Genomic DNA, 24163 nt, shown 5'->3' on the forward strand with positions numbered 1-24163 from the left:
GAATGTTGTGTGTGTGTGTACAGGGTTTAAATTTGGCCAGGTCCGTCCGGGGGTAAGGCTAGGCTGTGTGACGTCTAAAGGCCAAAGTATAGTTTTCGTTTTTTACGCATATGCGAGAGTCTGTGTACGGTGCGTGTGTACTGTACACGCTCTGCCACATTTTTGAAACTCTGCAAACATTGTTTGCCCAGGGTGCACATGTAGTACATAGCAATGATGGCCTGTGATTTCTTTTTTACGAGGGCGCACGATGCGAAGTTCGTCACAACATATGTAGCCCGTTGTGTGTGGTTCGTCATTTCAAAATATGTGTTTGTTGCGTCATGTAAACCATGTGCATCATGTGTTTTGTCAAAATAAGTGCCTGCTGCACATGCGTCAAAACCGTTTATGATAAAAGAGACGCTCACATTCACAAAATACACGCAAGACACTCCCTTAACAGTAAACTCTGATTACGCACGAGATTATGCGAGTATCTGGTATCTCTTTTATCATAAACCCTTTAGATGCATCTGCAGCAGGCACTTATTTTGACAAAACACGTGATGCACATAGGATCACTCTACGTGCGGAACACATATTTTGAAGTTACGAACCACACACATGATGGGCTACATATGAAGAGTTTCGTTGCAAAACGAGATAACTCCGTTTTTAACATTTTTGTTGAAACATGTTTTTTATTATGTTATCATGTTATTATTTTGTTTTATGGTGCTACTTAGCTGTATTATTAAAGTTATGAAGGTTTAAATCAAAACAAACCAACTGCAGTTGAATTGATATTAATTGGAATGCACATCCAAAAAAACGAGATTTCTGAAAAATTAAAAAAACGGAGTTATCTCGTTTTGCAACGAAACCCTTCATATGTTGTGACAAACTTGTCATGATAAATTCTGAGAGATGAGGAAGCAGTTGCAAGTGAACAATGAAAGTTTATTAAAGCACACTTTAAACAGGAAACACAGGAACGAAGGACAACGGTGGAGCCTGAGTGCGGGTGAAGGTGACGGCGTTGGTGGAGTGATGATCAGTGGGGTAAATCCAAACTGATGACCGGAAACATCCACGCGGAGACGAGACGACACGATACGACACAATAACAGGTACATCCACAAACGGATTAGTCCAAGCTTGAGTATCCAACTGTTGAGTGTAAGGATCTGGCAGAGAAACAGAGAAACTGGTGAGTATATATGGAGTTGATGTAATGATGAACAGCTGTGCCGGTGATTAGGGTCTAATGAGAGTGCAGACAGGTGAAGACACTTATCCCCGGCAGGAACAGTCTGCTGACTGTGACAGTACCCCCCCCTTGAGGAGTGGCTACCAGACACTTCCAGAGGCTAGAGATCAGGTGGGAGGTGGACTGGTGGAAGAGCAGGGGGAGGGACGGAGGGCCAGGCCCGGAAAGAGGCCAGGATCCGGGAAACCAGGACGAGGCTGACCGATCAGGGGGCCAAGGAGAAGCCGCCGACGGGATCAGAGGCCAAGGTGGAGTCACAGATGGGACCAAAGACCAAGGCGGAGCCGCAGGCGGAGCCAGAGACCAGTACGGACGTAGAGACCATGGTGGGGCTGGTGGTAACAGGAACCTGGGTAGAGGGCGGAAGCAAACAGAGGCCCTCTGGGCCATGTTAGTGGTGGCAGAAAACTTGTGGAGCTCAGGATCGGCCTTCTTGGACCCGGCAGAGAGTTCAGAAAGCTCGGGATCGGCCATCTTGGGCCAGGCAGAGAGTTCAGGGAACTCGGGAACAGCATACTTGGTAGAGATAGATAACTCATGGGACTCCAATTCAAACTCCTCCTCCATAATGAGAGGTGCATAGAACTCATGTGACCTTAGGGGAACGAGTGGCTCCATTGTGGCAGAGAGAGTGCGTGGTTCAGGTTCGGATCTTTTAGTCCTGACATCGAAGAACACGGGTTCAAATCCTCCAGCCATGCGAGGGTGTTCAGATGATTCATGTTTGTGAGTTTGGGTAATACCCTGTGGAACAGGTGTACAGAAAACAGACCACACCCAACACAACGCCAGAGCAAACATAGACGCTTCATAAAGTTCGTAAAGTTCAAGAAGTTCTTGAGGTTTGAGTAATCCCAGTGGCCAGAACAGTTTCATTGTCTTAGCATCATGAACAATGGTAATTTCATGTGAAAGGGTGACTTTGTTGGCTATAAACAGTTCCACAGAATCATTTACTATTAACAAATCACTTTGAAATGACTCACTCAAAGATGATTTACTCTGGGACTCGTTGGAGAGTTTACTCGGCTCCGATGATTCCCTTGGCTCAGAGGACTCAGGAGACTCACTCGGCTCAGAAGACTCACTCGGCCCAGAGGACTTAGGGGAATCACTTGGCTCAGAAGCCTCACTCGGCCCAGAAGACTCACTCGGCCCAGAAGATTCACTCGGCCCAGAGGACTCAGAAGATTCACTCGGCCCAGAGGACTCAGAAGATTCACTCGGCTCGGAGGACTCACTTGGCACAGAGTCTAGGAATTGAGGCTCGAAAGACTTGTTAGACTCAAAATTCTCTCTTGACTCAAAAATCTCATTAGGCTCAAACATCTCACATGACTCAAAAATTTCACGGGTAACAGAGAGTACCTGTGGTTCCGGATCCGATGATCCAGTTGAGTTGAAGAGTTCAGTTGATTCAGGTTCGAGTCCCCCAGTCCTAACAGGTTGGTCAGATGATTTGGGTTCAAGAGCTTGTGAGGTTTCCTGTTGAGCTGAAGAGCAACACATAGTTCCAACAGTACCCACAGGTAGAGCATCAGCAGGAGATTTAAATAGTTCAAAATATTCATTTAAACTGGATGATTCAAATGAGTTGAATCCTTTCATCAATTCCCGAGATTCTGAGAGGTTCACAGAGTAGTTAGTGTGGATCGGTTCCTTTGAACCGGACAGTTCACCTAGCTCAATAGACTTAGGTATCTCACTGGTTTTGGAAAGCTCACTGGGAGAACGGAGCAGTCTGGGAATTCCGGCCGCTCGAACCGACGTTATCGGGCTGTCCGTTACACTACAGACCAGGCGACGACGTGGAACTTTGACAGAGTCAATAGAACCGGAGACTGACTCATACACCGAGTCGGATACGGCAGCAGCTGTACTGAGTTCGGACACCAGCTCTGACAAGACAGGGCTAAGCAATGCGGTGTCCGGGGCACCAATGGTTTGCTCTGGGTTAACAGGCAGCACTAGCTTCTTCCTCTTCCTGCGATTACGGGGTTTATGTGGTGGTTGAACAATTATGGGCTCAAACGGCATTTCAGTCCTCTGTACAGGGGCGGAGACCGTGACGGAGGATTCCCATAAATCCCGACGGCTGCGGTTGTACAGATAACTCACAAAGGCCCAAAAATCCAACACTTCCAACCCGTCCATCTCCCACCGAGGCATTGGGTCATCCAGACAATGGTTGAGCCAGCTCTTTTGTTCTGACTTATTGAGTCCCAGACCATAAGCGTGGGTCCAAAAGACCTGAGCAAAACCCAGAATTGACTCACCCCGCTGCCGGAGGGAAGCCAAACTCCTCCGTCTCTCTCCCCACTCTCTCTCTGAGGAAGGAGGGCGATCACTGTGGGGCTGAGACATCCCGGAGTACACTCGCTGCTTCCAATTTTGGCCAGATCCTTCTGTCATGATAAATTCTGAGAGATGAGGAAGCAGTTGCAAGTGAACAATGAAAGTTTATTAAAGCACACTTTAAACAGGAAACACAGGAACGAAGGACAACGGTGGAGCCTGAGTGCGGGTGAAGGTGACGGCGTTGGTGGAGTGATGATCAGTGGGGTAAATCCAAACTGATGACCGGAAACATCCACGCGGAGACGAGACGACACGATACGACACAATAACAGGTACATCCACAAACGGATTAGTCCAAGCTTGAGTATCCAACTGTTGAGTGTAAGGATCTGGCAGAGAAACAGAGAAACTGGTGAGTATATATGGAGTTGATGTAATGATGAACAGCTGTGCCGGTGATTAGGGTCTAATGAGAGTGCAGACAGGTGAAGACACTTATCCCCGGCAGGAACAGTCTGCTGACTGTGACAAAACTTTGCATCGAGCGCCCTCTGGGCCCGCGGCAAGAGGGGCATTTGCGGGCCGTGCCCCCGCAAAGAGGTTGTTGTGCCCCAACACAGTTTTTTATTATTTTTATTATATATAAAGAATAATTTAAATAAATTAAACATTGAAATTTTCATGATTTCTAGTGTAATAAAATGAGGAAAATATAGTTGATATATGCTTTTATTAATTAAAATAGACCAGTTTCTCTGATTGGTTGCTTTGCGGCATCTCATGCATCATTACGTTTCGCGGCGTTTTATGGATCGTGTAAAATATGGATATTAGAAAATTTAGAACGAACCAGCATCGCCTGCTCCATCTGACTTCATGCAAACACCGGTTGGCTAAAACTGGAAGATTAGGGCCAACGAGGTTAAGGCAGAATTTTCAAATCTACAGGATACTGTTTTAAGGAAGTTTAATGTTCGCACACGCCGCCTTCAGTTTATTTTAAAGATAAGTTAGACGTTGTTTTAATTTACATAAGCTTAAATGTGAAGTGTGGCTATAGAACGTTAACAGCATATAATTGTCAATCTGTTTTTGCTGCGATGAGATTATGTTAACTCTTTCACCGCCATTGACGAGATATCTCGTCAATTAAGAGAAAACGCTTCCCCGCCAATGACGAGATTTTCCGTCTTTCCGCAATACCGCTATTATTTACCAGGTGGCGCCCTTCCGCAACTTTTTAAACCCGGAAGTATTGCCCTATGCTGCATGTCCGTGTCTGTTTTAAAGATCGCTCTGAATAGGATCTCTATGAAAAGTTTGTCACAAAAATGGAATTATCTCTGCTTTTTGCAGAAACCTACCCACATTCAAAAGCTGATTACAAAAGAACCACTGAAGGTAGGATGAAACGGTTTTTTTTTGTTTGAAAGCAGAGGGTCTGTTCTTTCATTTGGTATATTGTATGTTTATATATTAAAGAAGAACATTTTCTGGAAGGCATTAAACTTTGGTGAAAATCATGAAAAACGCTGGCGCTGGCTGGCAACTTTTTAAAAAACGCTGGCGGTGAAAGAGTTAATATTACTTTGTGAACTTCTGCACTTTATACGGGAGATGAGCTGACAGTCTAACCAGTTGTATGAGTGTGCGCTTGCACTGTATTTGTTGTTTTTATGCCTTGTTTTTGCAAGTTATTGTTGCTGATTGCACGCCCCCCTGTTAGCTATGGTCTGGCGCCGGCTCTGAGCGCCCTCGAAAAAGAAGTCACCGGCCGCCACCAAAAACAGACTATAGACAAGTAGTCCTAAAACAAGGAGTACACTTGGACAGAGTGCACGTAGTAGGTTGATTTAAACATCCTAATGTCACGGTAGGAAATCCACTGTTTCCGCCGTGTCATGTTTTGTGTTTGTGTTTGTACTCACGTAGTCTCCATGTGCTCGTTTAGTTGATTGTTGTCACCTGTGTGTTGATTGTCTCGCTCCAGCTGATCCTCATCATCACTCAGCTACAAATACTCACCCGTTTCTCTCCCTGTTGTCAGATCCTCATTTCATGTTGCTGCAGTCTCTGGTTGGATTATTGTCTCCCGTGTTCGTGTTTTGGATTAGTGTTTCGTGTCGTCGTCTTCGTGTGAATGTTCCGGTCTGTTCCTGGTTTCACCCACTGACCGTCTTCACATTCACCACCGACTTCACCATCCAACACTTCTCACGCCACCATAGACCATCGATCACCATTGCCAACATCCTGGACTCAGTTATCATTTCAGTGTTTCATTGTATTTACCATCATCTTTAATAAACCATTTCTGATTGCCTGCACTTGCTTCCTCCTCTCTCACGAGTCGTTACAGTAGGATCTGACCATCATGGAAGCAGCAGGCGATCGCTCCCCATCTCATCTGGAGGACTTCCTGCAGAGAGCCATTGGTCGTATGGATCGCCAAGACAAAGCGATAGATGAGATGGGTCGAGCTTTCCAAGCAATGGTGACGAAGGTGTCTGAGCTCGCCCTCCAGGCACAACAACAACAACCACCGCCACCCGCTGCGCATCCCACACCACCCGCACCGCCGATCGTCCCCGGGGGGATTTCCCAGTCCGAACCACGCCTCCCTATCCCTGAGAAGTATGCGGGTGAGCCTAAGTTTTGTCGATCATTTTTGTCTCATTGTTCTCTGCATTTCGCTCTGCAGCCCCGCACGTTCACCACTGAAGAGATGAAAGTGGCATTCGTATTGTCTCTGCTCACGGGAAAGGCTGCCCTCTGGGGGACGGCGGTGTGGGAGAACCAAGACAGCTGCTGTGCTTCGTTCCACACCCTTTCGGAGGAGATGAGACGGGTCTTCGACCGCTCCGTCGCCGGGAGGGAGGCGGCTAGAATGCTCACGGACCTGCGTCAGGAGGACAGGTCCGTATCCGACTACTCGATCGAGTTCCGCACCCTGGCGGCGGAGTGTAAGTGGAACGAAGAGGCGCAGTGGGATCACTTCCTGCATGGGTTGGCTGACCGCATTCAACAGGAGATCCGCGCTTTTGAACTCCCCACTTCTCTCAATGGTCTTATCGATCTCGCCATCAGAGTAGACAACCGACTCGACCAAGCCGCCAGACGGAGGGGAAGAGCCGTTCTCACGACCAGACCGGAGGCTCAGCGTCAGCGCGCAGAGATTGCGGTCAGCCCACCTGTAGATCTTGAACCCATGCAGGTGGGGCGAGCTCGGCTCTCCCGGGAGGAGAGGATCAGGCGGAGATCCCTGGGACTATGTTTATACTGTGGCAGCCAAGAACATCACATCCAGCGCTGTCCAGTAAAAGACCAAGCCCGATAGTAAAACGGAGGCTACTATCGGGTGGGATCTCTGCCAAGAAGACCTCATCTACATCGACACTCCTTCCGGTGAGACTACGGTGGTCCACCCACGCACTTGATCTTCACGCTTTGGTGGATTCGGGGGCCGAGGGGTGCTTCATGGACTTCAAGTTTGCTCGTAAGCTCAACATTCCTCTCACCTCCCTCAATCACCCCATTGCACCTTTTGCACTTAACGGACACAGACTGCCAGTCATCACACAGACCACCATACCCGTTTCCCTTGTCACATCCGGTAACCATACAGAGGAGATTTCATTTTTCATCACGGACTCACCTCAGACTCCCATTGTTCTCGGTCACACTTGGCTCCATAAACACAACCCCAGGATCGATTGGCGTCTCGGATCTGTGGTTAGCTGGAGCGAGGAGTGTCATTTGTCTTGTCTCCTGTCTGCTGTTGTTAATGTTTCTGAGTCTGTGTTTCAGGGAGAAGCAGTGGATTTGGCTAACGTGCCCGCGGAGTACCACGACCTGAAGGAGGTGTTCAGTAAGTCTCGGGCTGATTCTCTTCCTCCTCATCGTCCCTACGACTGTGCGATAGAGTTATTACCAGGTACCTCTCCGCCTAAAGGCAAATTATATTCCTTGTCTATTCCAGAGACAGCGGCCATGGAGAAATATATATCCAGTTCTCTAGCAACGGGGTTCATCCGCCCTTCCTCTTCTCCAGCGGGGGCGGGGTTCTTTTTTGTGGGAAAGAAGGACGGATCTCTGCGACCTTGTATTGACTACCGAGGACTGAACAACATAACGGTAAAGAATACTTATCCTTTGCCGCTCATGTCTTCAGCCTTCGAGAGGTTGCAGGGAGCGTCCGTTTTCACTAAATTGGACTTACGTAACGCTTATCATTTGGTCCGCATCAGGGAGGGGGACGAATGGAAGACTGCTTTTAACACCCCTCGTGGCCATTTTGAGTACTGCGTGATGCCTTTCGGGCTCACGAACTCGCCAGCAGTCTTCCAAGCACTCGTTAATGACGTGTTGCGAGACATGGTCGATCTATTCATATATGTTTACCTGGATGACATATTGATTTTTTCTTCGTCTCTCCAGGAACACGTGCAACACGTACGACGAGTGCTTCTACGGTTGCTAGAGAATGGATTGTTTGTCAAAGCGGAGAAATGCGTTTTTCATGCACAGTCTGTTTCTTTTTTAGGACACATCATTTCGACTGAGGGTGTTCGCATGGATCCTGAGAAGGTTAAGGCTGTGGTAGATTGGCCATCCCCAGAGTCTCGCAAGGCCCTGCAGAGATTTCTGGGGCTCGCCAATTTTTACCGGCGTTTTATTCGCAATTTCAGCCAACTAGCCGCGCCTCTGACCGCTTTGACCTCCCCTAGTTTGACGTTCAGGTGGTCAGATGCAGCTGAGGCTGCGTTTGCCAAACTGAAAAGCTGCTTTGTTTCAGCTCCGATTCTCGTCACCCCTGATCGTTCACGTCAATTCATAGTGGAGGTCGATGCGTCAGAGGTGGGGGTAGGAGCAGTGTTGTCCCAGCGCACATCCTCAGACGGAAAGGTGCATCCGTGCGCGTATTATTCTCATCGTTTATCTCCTGCGGAAGTTAATTATGACATTGGCAATCGAGAGTTGTTGGCAGTCAAACTTGCACTGGAAGAATGGCGTCACTGGCTTGAAGGGTCGGGTGTACCCTTCATTGTATGGACGGACCATAAGAATCTCGAATACATTAGAACCGCCAAAAGACTTAACTCCAGGCAGGCTCGGTGGGCATTGTTTTTCGGTCGTTTCGATTTTGCACTTTCTTACCGGCCAGGTTCCAAAAACATCAAACCCGATGCTTTAACCCGTCTTTTTGAGCGTTCCGATCGTACTGCTACTCCCGAGCCCATTTTACCGGAGACCATCATTATCTCCGCGCTCAGATGGGAGGTCGAATCGAAGGTTTTGAATGCCTTAGAAGGGGTAACGCCCCCGGCTCGTTGCCCACCGAACCGATTGTTTGTGCCGGAAGAGTTACGGTCAGACGTCCTCCAGTGGGGTCATTGTTCCAGTGTTGCTTGTCACCCAGGGGTTAGTAGAACTAGGTTTCTAGTCAAGCAACGATTTTGGTGGCCTGGTATGGTTCGTGACGTCCACGACTTCGTCTTGGCTTGTTCGGTTTGTGCTGTTGGTAAGACTTCCAATCGACCTCCAGATGGGTTACTCTTACCGCTGTCTGTCCCTTCGAGACCCTGGTCCCACATTTCGCTAGATTTCATTACCGCCCTCCCACCCTCTAAGGGTAATACGGTGATTTTAACCGTAGTGGACCGGTTCTCGAAGGCGACTCATTTCATTCCCTTGCCCAAATTACCATCAGCCAAGGAAACAGCGGTAGCTGTCATTGACCACGTCTTCCGTATACATGGCCTCCCGACAGACGTGGTCTCTGACAGGGGTCCCCAATTTGTGTCCAAATTTTGGCGTGAGTTCTGTAAATTGTTAGGAGCGACTGTTAGTCTTTCATCCGGGTTCCATCCCCAGAGCAATGGTCAAACCGAACGAGCCAATCAGGATGTCGAGAGGGCATTGCGATGTTTGGCTTCCAATAATCCTTCGTCCTGGTGTCAGCAACTCTCAATTTTGGAGTACGCACACAATTCTCTGCCAGTGTCATCTACGGGCATGTCTCCATTTAAGTGTAGTTTAGGTTACCAACCACCTAATTTTGTCAGTACGGAATCCGAGGTGTCGGTCCCCTCCGCACACGCACTAGTCCAGAGGTGTCACCGCACCTGGACCAGAGCTCGCAGAGCTCTGCTCCAGGCTAGGTCGCGCACCAAGGCTAAGGCCGATCGCCACCGGTCGAAGCCTCCCAGTTACGTCGTCGGTCAAAGAGTGTGGCTTTCTACCCAGAATATTCCGATGCGTTCCGTTTCGAATAAGCTTGCTCCCAAATTTATTGGCCCGTTTTCTGTTACCAAAATTATTAACCCGGTAACAGTGCGTCTTAGCCTTCCACCGGCGTACAGGAGGATTCATCCCGTGTTCCATGTGTCCAAAATTAAACCGGTGATTTTTTCCCGTCTTAACCCGCCTGCCCCGGTTCCCCCCCCGCCTCGTATCGTTAATGGGGAAACCACATATTCGGTTAACCGTATTCTGGACTCTAGACGGAGGGGACGCGGATTTCAGTACTTGGTGGATTGGGAAGGTTACGGTCCGGAGGAGAGAAGGTGGGTTCCTGCTCGGGACATACTGGATCACCGCCTTATTGATGATTACAATCGACAGGTAAGGCAGGCTGGGAACGTCAGGTGACGTCCTAGAGGAGGGGGTACTGTCACGGTAGGAAATCCACTGTTTCCTCCGTGTCATGTTTTGTGTTTGTGTTTGTACTCACGTAGTCTCCATGTGCTCGTTTAGTTGATTGTTGTCACCTGTGTGTTGATTGTCTCGCTCCAGCTGATCCTCATCATCACTCAGCTACAAATACTCACCCGTTTCTCTCCCTGTTGTCAGATCCTCATTTCATGTTGCTGCAGTCACTGGTTGGATTATTGTCTCCCGTGTTCGTGTTTTGGATTAGTGTTTCGTGTCGTCGTCTTCGTGTGAATGTTCCGGTCTGTTCCTGGTTTCACCCACTGACCGTCTTCACATTCACCACCGACTTCACCATCCAACACTTCTCACGCCACCGTAGACCATCGATCACCATTGCCAACATCCTGGACTCAGTTATCATTTCAGTGTTTCATTGTATTTACCATCATCTTTAATAAACCATTTCTGATTGCCTGCACTTGCTTCCTCCTCTCTCACGAGTCGTTACACCTAAAGATGCCAAAGTTGGGTCTTCACATCATCCTAGTCAGATCTCTGTGTGGGCCATACAGTCTGGATTTAGGCTGCATGCTTTAAAAACTAGACACTCATTTAGAAATTCTGAATGATCCATTATTAATGTATTAAAATGCAACATTATTTTAATTTATGTTTAAAATGGAGATAAACAAGTCGTAAGAGGGCACTCGGAGTCAAGCAGAAACAAAAGCAATCAGACAGCATCACCCCGGTCTAATCAACATACCTCTGAAGACCCCCTGAGCTTTGAAGTAATTATCTCATCACGCTTGAATGCATATAACCTTAGGCATGCCCCACTGTAAAACATTATTGATCTCAGCATTTAAAAGACAGAAAACATAAAAAGAACGTAAACATAACTGATGAAATTATCCCCGGAGCCTCCGCGTCTTTGTTTTCATTTTTCCCCAGAACTATGAGTCAAAGCGCATTCATAAATTCATAAACTGTTTTGGATAAAAATACATTATTTACAGTTGACCACAAAGACCACACGAAACCCTAAAGCAGTGGTTTAGAAATTATGTCATTTCACTGGACATCAGCAGTTTGGTCTAAACATTGCATTTTTTCTGTATTTATGATTTATGTGGATGGATCAGACAAGTTAAAAAATAAAATACACTAATATACACTATAATGTGACTCAATAAGGGTTGGTTTCCCGAACAGGGTTTAGATTAAGGGGATAGTTCACCCAAAAATGAAAATTCTGTCATCATTTACTCACTCTCATGCTGTTACAAACCTGTATGAGTTTCTTTGTTCTGATGAACACGAAGGAAGATATTTTGAGAAATGTTTGTAACCAAATCGTTCGTGGACCCAAAATACTTTTTTCCTACTATGGAAGTGAATGGGTCCAAAAACAGTTTGGTTACAAACATTTCTCAAAATGTCTTCCTTATGCTGGTTTGTAACAACATGAGAGAATTTTAATTTTTGGGTGAACTATCCCTTTAATCCAGGACTAGGTCTTAGTTTTATTTAGGTCAATACAAAACAATATTGGTATGCATCTTGAGACATGACATAAAGGCACTAATATGTTTTAAAATATGTCAGTACAAGGTGTTTGTAAATTAAGGCAGCTCAAACATGCATTTTAGTCTAAAACCTGTTTGGGAAACCGCCCCAATATGTCAACATAAAAAAAACTTGCATTGTTAATATTCCTTAAAAGCTCAAATGGTAGAGCATTGTGTTAGCAGTAGGTCTTGGGTTTGAGTCCCAGCCTACACTAATAATAAAAAAGTAATAATAGCTCAAATGCACTTGAGTTTTTTTTTATAAAAGTGTTTGCCCAATGCATAAATGTAAATGTAGAGTAAATTGATTTATAACCCTAACATCAAATGGACCTGAATTTCCATTAAACTGAAACAAAAGGCGGGGAAGGGACGTCTCGTTGCAAATGAAAAGTCACTAGACTGGAGAACAGTACAAGAAAATACAGTATAGGTCTGTCAAGATAAAACTAATTCCAAATAATACAGGCAAGAATCCAGCTCAGAAAACCGTTGCTGAAATTCACATCTCTTCTTGAATGTTGTGCATTAGGAAAAACAGATGTCATGTTACCCTATTTACCGCAGTCAATTCATGCTGAAATAACACCCACAATTAACTGTTAACTGAGAGGGAGAGCGAAAGAGAGAGATAGAGATTATGTAACAGAGGTCTGAGGCTACATGCATTTTCACCTGACATGTAAGCATTACAATGCTAAAGTACAAAATGTGCTCCGGGGCTATAAATGAACTTGTAAAAGAGTATCAAATATTTTAACCTCCAAGGTTGAGTGTGATCTTGCTTTAGGTGCTAAGTATTGTTCTCCTGTATGTCTACATAAGAGTAGTGTAATTCATTTTGTGCATATGTGAGGTGCCCTGGATTGACAAATAATCCCATATTTACATTTCTGATCAATATTTTTGTTTTAACTTCATCTTAAACGCTATCGTTCCAGTGCTCTTTTAGCTGGTAACATACAAAGCACGGTATTATTATCATCTACAATTTAGGAAATATTTTTGATTATAAATATACATATTTTTATTTGCTCATGGCTTTATTTATTTTTTCTAAACCTTATTTACAGTTTTAAAGAGCAGCAAACAGCACAGGTTGTCAGAGATTTTCTTTAATAAATGAAATAACTTTGTAATTTTTATTTTGTAAGGAATAAGTGACGACGGACCTTTACACCGCAGTTACATTCCGCTTATACTACAATTACCAGACAATGCTCTGATGGTTATTTAAAGACATTTCACAGGTTAGGTGTGCGTTTATCGAAAAATAATGTGTACCCATGGAACATTTCTCAACCACCCAGAATAAAGCATTTAACAGCCCTGTGGTATAAAATGTAATCATCTGCTCTGCTTTTGAAACTGCTTTTTTTCAGTTGACATCACCAAACCCTCTTCAACATTTTTTCCAACCGTCAGACTTAAAGACCCCATGAAACATGAAACTGTCTACCAGAACGGAAATACTTAAATCTTTGATGACTTAACATGCACTCACAGTCTTAGGGGCGGTTTTCCCAAGCATGCCGCACAAGCCCTGAAAAGTGAAGCCAAAACGTCTCGATCGCCCCCCAGTGACTGGTCCCAGTATAGGTCATAAACCCCGCCCCCCTATGTTATTCAGTGGGATTTAAGACCAACTAAACAATTTAATTAGACTTCAATTATCTTTTTCCGAAGCTGGTTTCTGTCATTTACTGTAGTTTTTATCACGCTGATGTAAATTCAAGTGTTTGTTTTTTAAAATAAGTTTGTTTTAGTTAGTTATTTAATGCTATGAAAACGGTGGTGTCACGTCATGATTGACAGCTGTGATATGCGCATTCTGCGAGAGCGAGGGCGGGGCCTTCCTTTTGCAGCTTTACTTCCTCCTCACAACAGCACATGACTGGTCCCGAAATCGCTACTGCGCAGACCCAAGACCCAAGATGTCAGTGCTGTATCGGGACACTGACGGCTTCACTTTTCACCAATGGAAGACAGCGAACGGGCGTTGTACTTTTTTTACAGTCTATGGGTTTTGCACACTTAAACCAGGACTATGCCTTAGTTAAATTAGGATATTTAAGTCATTTTTAAAAGCATAATTTAAATAAACATTAATGGCAGTTAATCAACTCAACACTATTTTAAGATATGTCAGAGCAAGTTGTTTTCGGTCAAGACAATACTAACATTTAAATTGGTCTGGGACTAGGCTTAAGCCCTGTCTGGGAAACCACCCCTCTGAAAGTTAGGCTTAAATAATATCAAGGTTTAAATTTAAAATTATCACTCTGAAAGTCAGATATTAAATATTGAATATCTGTTCTGTTAGTAAAGAAACAGACAGTATTAAAGCATTTTAATATGCTAGTCTAATACTTAAGTAAAAAATACTCACAAATGTTAAGTTAGACACATTTTGAAGCAACTTTATTTTGAGCTACCTGTAGGAGACCAAAATGATTGCATAACTACCATTCCACATTACCCTTTAAAATACTGTTTAACCTTTCTTAAAATTATATCCAAATAAAAGTCAAATTTCTTCAAAAGAAAGTCAGATTTTTTTTAAATAAAATTTAAAGGTGCAACAAACCTCAAAAATCTAATTTCTAGTTAGAAATAAAAACATAAAACATGTCATAACAGCGCTACACTATGTGTATGTTTGGATCTGCTGCGAACCTTTGATTTTTCACTTAAACAATTTGGAGATTAAAACATTTTCGATTCTTTTTAACCTTAAGGATTTGATAAATGGCTGTGACTACACAATACTGAAGAGGCAGATTGTGTTTTTGTTTTTTTATGCCTCCAGGCTGAATAGAAAAATGCTGTGCTTATAAATCTACACACGAATATGAATACGATTCTCATACGAGGTTTTGCAATTGATGCAAGGACACTTAAAAATTCATTGCGCATGAAGTTATTTTGCTAAAGGGCAGCAAACCTTACAGTGTCTTAGATATTTTGTTTAATTTCAAATGAAATAAATGTAATAACTTTGTAATATTTCACCATATTGTAATAATCTGCTCTGACACTGAAACAGTTGACATCACTAAACCCTTCAACCAGTTTTTCCAACTACCAGACTTAAAGACTCCATGGAAAATGAAATTGTCTACCAGACCAAAACATACCAAAAGCATTGATGACTCATAATGCACTCAGTCTTTAGCAATACCAAGTACTGAATCGTGCTGTGATGAAACTACAGCTGGATATTTGAAATAGATACAAACCACTTAATAATTCCTATAATCTCTAGAGATTTTATAAAAGTAAGCAACATGCATAAAATATGCACAGTATAAATATCATTTCCTGCAAGCTACATATAGAGTTTATTACTTTATAACTGTAACTGTGATGAATTTTTTAAGGCTGGTCAATCATGGTAAGGAGCGTCACATTTCCGGCTGATGTCAGAGGTATTCACGCTAATCAAACATACAGATTTGCTGGCCAATCAGGAACACAGCGCTTTTCAGATCGATGAGTTTTGTACAAAATCAGAGCATTTGAGGAAAGCAGTATATCTGGAGCTACGAAAATGTACAGTATGTGGAAAATAATGTGTTTTTTTTTTAAACCAAAAAACGATGCAAACACATTGTATTATACCAAATACACAAAATAATGTTGTTTTTAGCAATGAAATAGGTCAAGTATGCAGAAAAAAAATCAAGTATGTTTTTCTGAAATTGTGTCTGTGCTTAAAAGGCAGACATATAGACCGTTTCATCGGACGCACGTGCGCTGACGCAATACACATTTGGATCCGAACTTTACTTCCCGTTTCGTTTTTTTAATGGTCTGACTAGTTGCTAAACTGATGTTTTGAACAAATGCCTCATCGAAAAAAGCAAGTGTATTGGTTTCCTAGGTAATCTATGTGCTGTTTTTTTGCTTGTTATATAAATAAACAACATTTAAAGAACTTTGTTGTTATTTATTCTTAGCGGAGTGCGGACCACGACAGCCGCTTGTTTATGTTGTTACTGCTGAAACCGTCTAGAGAATCCAATTTTGTGCAGATCTGGCAAAGATAACCAATACACTTCAAGGCCTATACAAGATAGTGTTAGAGCTTGGCAGCTTTGACCAGGTGGCCTCACCTTGAAATACAAACATTCGGTAGGGATTTACAGGTTCTATCTGGGCCACTATGGGATTAGCTTGTGAGACTTGACTGACAATTGTAAAAAAAGATTCCCAATACGTTGGAATACCCTTTTACATGGAACGGTTCCTCTAAACATCTCCCTGAACACTGGATAAGCGATTACTGTGAAAGAGATATGTTGTTCATTTAACTTTCACAAGCAGGATCTTTGAACTACAAAATATACGTCACTTTAAAAAAAAAACATTGTTGCATTTAAATTTAAGTTTAATCAACTTGAAATTACAATTAGTTTCAACTTTACTGAGGAGTTGCTTTAAATTATAAAAAATAAAGTTGAATTCCCTTAAATTATAAAAATAAAGTTAAAATAACTTACGTCAACCCCTCACTCACTCGTCAAGAAAGTTTACATTTATTAATTTTATGGGCAATTTCAGTGCAGGAAGAACAGTGGAAGTACTTATATGGGCATTTTAACCAGAATAGCACACACACACACACACACCAACCAAGAGCTGGCACGAAATCAACCTCACCAAAGAACTGTGTTTTGGTTGTGAGGAAAATATAAGCTTCTTCAGCTTCCCAAGCCACCCAACCTTATGGAAACAATGGATATAGTTTGTTTATCCGGGGGAAGCAGCGGAGTTGTGCAAGTGTGTTTGTTTAAAGTGGATTTCTTTAAAATTGGGCAGTCCAGTGTCATGAGTCGCAGGTGTTAAATAAAACTACATCAAATGTGTTTTGTTGGCAATTGTTGCATAAGTGCATATAATGTAAACGACACAAACATGTAGTGAATCAAAAGTTATCCAGAGATAGTAGGATCATGTTTTGTGTGTGTTGCTTGCTCATGACCTGCGGTACGCCTCCACGAACTTGGGTTTATTCAGGAAAAATCGGTAAAGCTGATCTGTCTTTTATAAATCCTATCAAACTAAAGACTCTTTGGATAAAGGAACTAATACTACTCTATAGGTACTAACATGAGATAAGCAGAAACAGCGTGTGTTATGTGACCTTTAACATCTACGCAGTTGGCAGAAACTTCGACTTGCGCATTTCTTAGCATATATTCATCAGTTTGTGTGATCTCTGGGAATTACACGCTTGACCTAAACGTTGTTAGCCCCACGCACTACCAGTACAGCCACAGGGGCAGACAATATCTAAATGATTAAATAGTTGATTTCATGGCCTTTGTTAGAAAAAAATTCTGACATAGACAAAAGAGTTCATTTTAAAAGACAGAGCACTCAATATATATATGACCTAAAATGAAAAATATGGCTCTGTCAAAATTGATCAGTATTTGCTTCAGCCCACACTGTTGCTTTAGGACATTGAGCTATTTTGAGAAAATTACACTGCATAATTGTAGATGACCATTGATTTGTATAAACCTATTAGCCTACCATACAAGACAAACCCATGTGACAGTATATGAGTTGCATGTTCGATACCATGCGATCGTATGTGTGATCGCCCATGGAGTGGAATGCCTAAAGGTCTTGACTTTAGGCTGAAATGTGTCATTACTTGTCAATAATAAATAATTATTGTTTTCAAACCCGGTTTCCACCAAAATTCTCACATATCCCATTGATCGGACTAACAGACAATCCCGCACATCATTGGTTGTGTTCATGGTTGTTATATAAGGATGGTCGGGATGCCTAAATGAGTAATGATTAGTAAAAAGCACCACAAATCAGCAAAAAATGATTTGCCTATAATGGCACCCTTATAGTTATCTAAACATGACGCTATTACAAGAATAAAAAGCATGTTAACATCATAAAAATGACAGGCTTTAGCTCTAAATCTAAACCACTTTCCGAATGACCTTCTTAGCACTTGACAGATTCATCCACGCACTGCAATTCACACACGCTCTCGACTGCTCTACATTACTGTCAGTTCAGTTCTTAAATTAAAAGTCAACCCTATCCTTTGTCATTATTCAGAATCGCACTTGACAGAGGCAGATAAGAATAGACGGTAGGTGAGGCGTGATTCACTGCCGATATGCAGCTGATTCAATAAGAAAGGCATTTTTTCGCAGTTACAGCCAGGGGTGGGAAACGATCAGTCTTCTCTTTGACAGTCTTGGTAAAAGCATCGATTGGAAGGGGGTGTGAGACGCGGTAGTGTGTAAGAACCATATCATATGTCTGCCGTATCACTCCCACACCAAACCAGACCTTTTGCCATCCCATTCATTTGGAGGGGGAGTCGAAAATCAATTGCCATTACAAAGCATTGCAATTATCTGACCTGAGGCCATTTAGATCGGCCATTATTTTTTGTTTGTTCAGCAAATTATCAGACAGTCTTCCAGTTATGGGGTTGGGAAGTCTTATAGAGGCTTTACTGGATGTTCATGTTTTTTAGAAGGTCCATTGTTTCATTTTTTTATGTCATATTTCCTCTTTTTGCTGTTTCATCAATTGTTATTTTCCAAAATGGCTAGTTTCACTGAGACAACTTAGACCACATTGTAAATCGATGCACCGGTTGGTTGTTGTGATGTTTATCCCGCCCCTCCTTCACTGTGATTGGACGGTCGTTTAAGAACTAACATTGACGAGCTGAGCTTGGAAAAAACGCTGAGCGCCACTTTCAATGTGAAAACCCCCCCGCCAATTTTAGGCTTTTTTGAAAAAACGCTTCCACTGGAAACAATTGAAAACATACCCCAGCCACCGACGTAAAAGCTTTGGTGTGCACGCCCCCTAAAGAGTCACAAAAAGCCCTGGCTTCACTTACATTGCTTATAGAAAACATGAGAAGCATCATATTGAACAATTTAAAACCTTATAAATAAAGGACGCAATATTTATATACCGTAACTCTTTTAAACTAAACTTTTTAGCTTTGTATACTTTTTCAAGACACGACTGAGTTATTTAAAGTCATGGCAACTTGGCATTTAAGTAAAGACTTTACTTACACAATTAAGGAATTACATTAAACTCAAACAAAGCCATGTAAACCCTTTACATTCCACATTATTTACGGCGTAGGTAGGAGGATTCCTACCAAGTTACAATGAGAAATGTGGGGTATTTAAGCTGTTAAATGGAGCTTATAATGTGTCTATTATGAGCTTATGTCAATAATCCATGCATTAAGACCCATTAGACATAGTCTATTATATACAGAGTCTAAATCAAACAACCTCAGGGTATTTGAAATGAAAAAAAAAAAAAAAAAATGCATGCTTGCTTATGTTTTCTAATGATCTGTTTCAATGCTGGTTTATAGATAGAGATTTACAGCTTTGATTTTAAACTATCAAAGCTATTGGTATTTTTATCATTTTAAAGAAATCCTAACAATAAGGTTTGAACGTGAGCTGAAGAAAAGCAGTTTTTTATCAAACAGCAGGTGCACGAATGTCTCAGTTCATCGTGAGAAATGAGCGATAGTGTATCTGTTGAAAGTCTTCAAGATCTAATTAGCCCTCAGAAAATTTCAGAAGTGAATAAAGTGAGATGGAAAAATCCAGACGGTGGTGAATCGGAGAACCGACTGTGGGAATTTCCTAGGGGAGATGTCAATTTCCGATAGGATTTGTCCCGTTCAGTGCGGGATGAGACTGATTCGGCCGGCAGATTAGTATAAATTACTATAATCTTGCTCTAGGGACCGTAGCAGAGCGAAGTCGGCTTTCAAAGCAACTGAGTTTTTAGTGCTTTGAGCATATCAGTTTCTTAAAAAAAAAAAACTAGAAATGACAATGAAATAGCTTGTTCATGAGTATAGATACTGTAGATAAAGTGATCAAGCAAACACACCAGTCATGATGATACTAGCATGGTCAGGATTATATGAGAAACTGTAATGGACAGTTTATACCCATCTAAAAACATTTTGGGGAAGTTTCCCGGACAGTGCTTTATAGTCACAGACTGAAATGGATGTTTGAACTTCCTTAATTTAAAAACATCTTGCACTGACACATTCTAACATACATCAGTGCCATTGTTTTGTTTCAAGACATATACCAGTATACAAAAAAGTTTTGTAAGGCATGTTTGTGGAAAACTACACTGTTAACGATTTCCCTGTATTTTTACAGTACGGTACTGGCAGCACGGTTGCCAGTAAGTTACTGTATTTTGGTTTTACAGTACTGTACTGTAATACCATTTTACAGTACACAAACTAGTACTGTATAGTTACAAAGCAGTACTGTACTGTAATTTTACAATATTTTATTACAGTAGTCTATTTTTACAGTAATTTACTGTAATGTCTATATTGACCCATAAATACTATTTATTACTTATTACAGTTAATACAATAATATTATATAAAATAGCTAGAGATTTAGGTTTAAATCTATAGTTATTAATATGGTAAAAATGCTAAATTAAAACATAATGAATTAAAAGGCAATCCAAGCAATGTATGTATCAAAATTTTATTTAAAAAAACATTTAATTGAAACAAAACATATTTAAAACAAGATTTTAAACAATAATAAACATATAATCAAGTAACAAAAAATAAAATCAACAAGTATAAACAAGTTTGGAGACCCCTGCTGTAACATATTTAACTCTGGCAAATAGAACACTGTTCCATAGTTTGAAGTTTTCAGTTTAAAGTCCATCATCGACTAAAAGGTAACATTTCACTGTGGTAAAAAGAACACTGGCCCATAGTTTTAAATATTCTACTTGAATTTCATTTAACACTAAAAATAAATGCATTAAACTGTGGCAGACAGACCACAGTGGCCTTTACTTTGAAGTCGTCCATTCGAACTCAATCAGGGACTGCATGAAGCTGTTCACATGGGGGTTAATGGCCACAGCTTTTCTCTGCACCAAGTTCCTTGTCTTTTTGCTTGCTCCTTGTCTGGATGTGCACTTTTTCCCATTTTTGGAATTAATTCTATCCAGAAACCTGTTAGAAATATCATAAACATTAAGTCAACAAATATAAGATAGAAAAAGATTCTTAAAAAATTAAACTCAGCCTTGAATTTACTCCTATTCTGAAACCTTTTGCTCTTATTCTACTGTTCCACGCCTAATTACATTAAAATACAGAAGATTCACTTACCGCTGAACAAACTCTTTCCTCAATGGACAGCATCCACATGGATCATGTCATGATTGAATGTCCTGAACAGAAAGTACAATTGTTACTGATTTGAACACTTATTCTGAAAACAAAATCTTTTGTCAATAAAGTCCAGGGACACCTCTGCTAAATAAATACAATTATTAAATTAAATTTCTTATAACCAAAGTCTGAATATTTCTGTTTGTATATTTCTACATGGCAAACTAAGACAATTGTGTACATGTTGTGTATGGTCGTGTTACAGTGTTGTGTGTGGGAATTGTGAATGAGTGTATACATGGGTATTTAAAGAAACTGTAGTGGTAAAGTGCAAACTTACCGAACATAATGTGCTTGGTGTGTGTCTGGTATCACCCGTTGTGCCTCCACATCTGCCTTAACTCCTGAAAAGTGCAATGACACTCAGGTAAATTACAAATAAAAAGTCAGCCACATTCCTGTGTAATTTTGCATGTGACGTGAAAGCATTTAATATTGCAGTCGAAAAAATACATTACATGTACTGTAACTGTACATCATGTACTTGCCTGGTGCCTTTAAAGATGATCCATCTTACCCAATCCAGCTTACAAGCAATGGTAAGACTGTAAAAAAGACAAATGTTACAAAGTCTGTTAGCCATAGAAATAAGTAGACATTGTGAAGGAAATGGTAAAAGAAAATTTAGTAACACTTTACTATAAGAGTTTATTCCTTAACATTTGGTAATGCCTTAGCTAATATGAACCAACAATGAACAATATATTTTACAACATTAATAATATTTGATAATGTTCATTGTGCATTAACTAATGTAAACAGAGACAAAGTGATTGATTTAAAAATGTATTAAGTGTTTAAATCTAATATCATGCTATGCTAACAAATAAAACATTACTGTATATATATATATAAGTTATTATATATTATATAAAAATATCTAACTAAGTCTTTTTTTAATTATTATTCTATAACATCTTGTCTACAGAAAATCTCTGAAAATGTCTCGTTTAGTGCAGAAAATAGCGATTTATAGTGACAAGGTAAAAAGACTGTCCCTTTAATGTTTTACCCGGACCGGCTGCGGTGTAACACGCTATTTCACGCAAAGTTTTTTAACAAGTTAACGTTAGTAGCTAGCTGCTCACTTTAAAGATAAACATGATCGCCTAAATCTGAGCAATCCTGGTGATGCCAGTTTCCTACACGATGTTATAATGGACTATTTTACATCCAGCAATGAAGGATCAGATGACAGAGACGAGAAGACAAAGGTACGTAAATGCGGAGCCCATTCTCTTTTCGTGCATTGATTTGATGCGTTTTGGAAACTTATATACAGCGTGTAATGCATCTGAAGTGGTGGAAACAATATGCCATAAAAATGTATTGGACAACTTACTGGACGTGTAAAACGCTTTAGAGAAGATATTCTCTGCTTTTGCTGATATACGTTACCGTAATATAATAACAACAACAATAAGCGCGGCAATCCCTTTCGTTCATCTGATATTAAGATGAGCCCAGGTCTGAATGATATTTGGTCGAAGTTAAAGCTGCGATGAGTTCGATGCATGTATCCAGTTAAATATGAGGTTTCTTGTTTTCACTTCTGTGGAGGAGTTCGGTACTACAGTATGCTGTGTACGGCGTGTCAGGTCCTGACTGTTTACAACCACGAGTCAGCCTTGCCAAACAGTCGAACTTAATACTTTTCTCTGACGCTAACTGAACGGATGAAACGCCGAGATAAACGACCGTTATGCTGGGACCACAAAACCGCGCTGGGGGGTTGTCTTTGTCCATTTCGTTAAAAATAGTTTCATTGTCACCACACTTTCAACACAATATAAACTCACCAAAACCCTCATAATTTAGTTAAAACAACCCTATATTCATTAATAAAGGTGTAAAGCGAGTTAAAGCAGAGGTAGACATCTGTGTGTAACATTAGCTTACTTTCTGAGGGAGATTGAAACTTTGTTGGCGACCGTTTTTCTCTCTCATTGCACGTTTAAAACAATATTGTGACAAACTATTGACAACATTCTTAAACTAAAAATTAAGTTTTCATGAAACAGAAATATTTCAAACTTACCGAACTGCCAGAAATCAATCGTCCTCCTTCAGCTGCAGCCAGGAGTTGTGCTGTCTGTGTGATTTGACTCTGGCGCACTTTCTCTGATTATTGCAAGTACACCTGGCACATTACAGCAATGGCTACAGCAAGGTTACATCAAGACCAAAAGATACTGTAAAATTTTCCCGCTCAAACAAATTTACCCAGAATGCATTATGAACTGCAGTACTGTACTGTAATGTACACATACAGTATAGTACTGTGGATTTTTACAGTAATGTACTGCTAAATCTACAGCGACATCTAACAGTGTACTTAAATGTCCTAATATAACTAAAGCTGTGAAACTGCCCCTTTAAACAAAACATTTCACAATACATTTTTAAGATGTCAAGTAAATGGATGGTGTCCCCAGAGTACGTATGTGAATTTCTAGCTCAAAATATCATCTAGATAATTTATTATGACATGTTAAAATTGCCACTTTGTAGGTTGTGAGCAAAAATGTGCCATTTTGGGTGTGTCCTTTAAAATGCAAATGAGCTAATCTCAGCACTAAATGGCTGTGCCATGGTTGGATAGTGCAGATTAAGAGGCGGTATTATCCCCTTCTGACATCAAAGAGGAGCCACATTTCAATGACCAATTTTTTCACATTTTTCCAGAGAATGGTTTACCAAAACTAAATTACTCGGTTGTACTTTGTCACATTTTCTAGGTTGATAGAAGCACCAGGGACCCAATTAAGCACTTAAACGTGGAAAATGTCATATTTTCATGATATGTCCCCTTTAAAATGTCAAGGATGTAACAAGTGACTCCCCCAAACTGACATTTCTATCCTTTCAGATTGGATTTACTGTATTAGGTCGTTGATCTACTGTCACTCATTAAAATAATTCAAACAGAAATTAAAACAAAGTAAAATAAAAATTGTTTTCGCTATACCTTAAGGGGCAGTTTCCCGGACAGGGTTTAGAATAAGCCAGGACTAGTTCATTCAAAATTTAATTCTGACAATACTTACTCAACGCCATACCATACCATACCATACCATACCATACCATGATACCTTCCTTTACTATTCCAGACCAAACTATACC

The 24163-nt window shown here is 41.2% G+C and overlaps 1 long non-coding RNA gene across 1 annotated transcript; it reads right to left on the reverse strand.

The window, feature by feature from the left end:
- Positions 1–19955: 19955 nt before the first annotated feature.
- Positions 19956–23369, reverse strand: LOC135779862 (uncharacterized). Its single transcript, XR_010544889.2, has 5 exons — positions 23079–23369; positions 21529–21585; positions 21321–21384; positions 20978–21039; positions 19956–20818 (listed from the first exon to the last, which is right to left on the reverse strand). It is a non-coding gene; the product is annotated as an uncharacterized lncRNA (long non-coding RNA).
- Between the last annotated feature and the right edge of the window lie 794 nt (positions 23370–24163).

Source organism: Paramisgurnus dabryanus, chromosome 10 (genome assembly GCF_030506205.2).
Source record: "Paramisgurnus dabryanus chromosome 10, PD_genome_1.1, whole genome shotgun sequence".
In the NCBI taxonomy this organism is placed as follows: domain Eukaryota; kingdom Metazoa; phylum Chordata; class Actinopteri; order Cypriniformes; family Cobitidae; genus Paramisgurnus; species Paramisgurnus dabryanus.